The sequence below is a fragment of the Micromys minutus genome (genome assembly GCF_963924665.1).
Source record: "Micromys minutus genome assembly, chromosome: 8".
NCBI lineage: Eukaryota > Metazoa > Chordata > Mammalia > Rodentia > Muridae > Micromys > Micromys minutus.
Window position 1 is genome coordinate 21054074 of NC_137977.1, and position 1280 is coordinate 21055353.

A 1280-nucleotide genomic window follows, 5' to 3' on the forward strand; every position below is an offset into this window, starting at 1 on the left:
TCTGGCGGGCTCTCCGCCTCGCCGCTCGGCGGCTTTGCAGACAAATAAGGAGGCGGAGGCGGCGGTTTGGGGGCGTGCCAGGCGCGGAGGCGGCCCGCCAAGAAGAGGCGGCGCAGCCCTACTGTAATAATAAACCTGCGGCCCGGGCATCTGAGGGAACCGGGACAGCCACAGCCCCTGCCGCCTTCCCTTTTATGTGCCTGTCCTGAGCACAACAGAAAATGGTGCCCAGGGCAGCAACGGAGCCACACCCCCCCCCAAACACACACACACACACACACACACACACACACACACACACACACACACACACACACACAGGTCCTAGTCCGTCCGGGCACCCCGCGGCGATCGCCCCAGCGCGGGGAAAGCCCAAGGTTGGAGTCTGGGAGGCGGACGCTGCAGGGTCAGGGGCTGTGGGCAAGAGGACGCACACGCGCACGGTCGCGTGAACAATCAAACGCGCGCACTCGGACACTTTCGGTCACGCGCGCGCCCAGACAGCAAGAGAAGGGCTGCCTGGTGGGTGTAACCAGAGACGCTCAGTCCTAGAACTCCCCCCAACCCCCCACCCCCCAGGATTTCAAAGTTCTCAAGCTCAGTCCCTGTAGAGCAACTTTCCTTAAGTTGTGGGTTTCTTGGGGGAAGGGTATCTGTTTTGTTTCTTAAATTCATATAAGAAAAATTGATCTTTTCCTAGCAATGTAATAGCTAAAAATGTTGCAACAAACGGGTGGTGTTGCCAGGACAGCAGGGCATCATACTATGGTAACTGTCAGATGTTTCATAGTGAAGATTAGTTTCTAATTAAGTTGGCTTGCCAAGTGCTGGAGGAAGGGGAGAGACGGGGTGGGGGTGGCGGTAAAGGTTCTAGAAGTCTTCTAAATTTGCTATGTACATTTTACTGCTGGTCATTAAAAGCAATGTTTCCCAGTTTAACAACAACAACAAAAAAAGACACATTTACAAAACTCACTTTTAAGCCATGTATTTATAGAATGTTAATTTTTTTTTTTCAAGCACCGGGTACAGAAATAGCAAACCTTGAAAAGTGATCATTTACAAGCATAATTCTAAAATAACTACAAGCTTAGTGGGAGACTGGAGTGCCTTTCAAACTACAAAAGCAACTAGAGCAACAAGTACCTTTCAGAGAGACATAAGTAGGGTGCTTAGGAAACACAGAAGTTCTCCAACTCCACTGAAAATTTGACTGTCATCCCCCCCCCCCAGGAGTGTTTGGGAGGGGAGAGTGGGAAATGCGTGGGAAGGGTAGATGG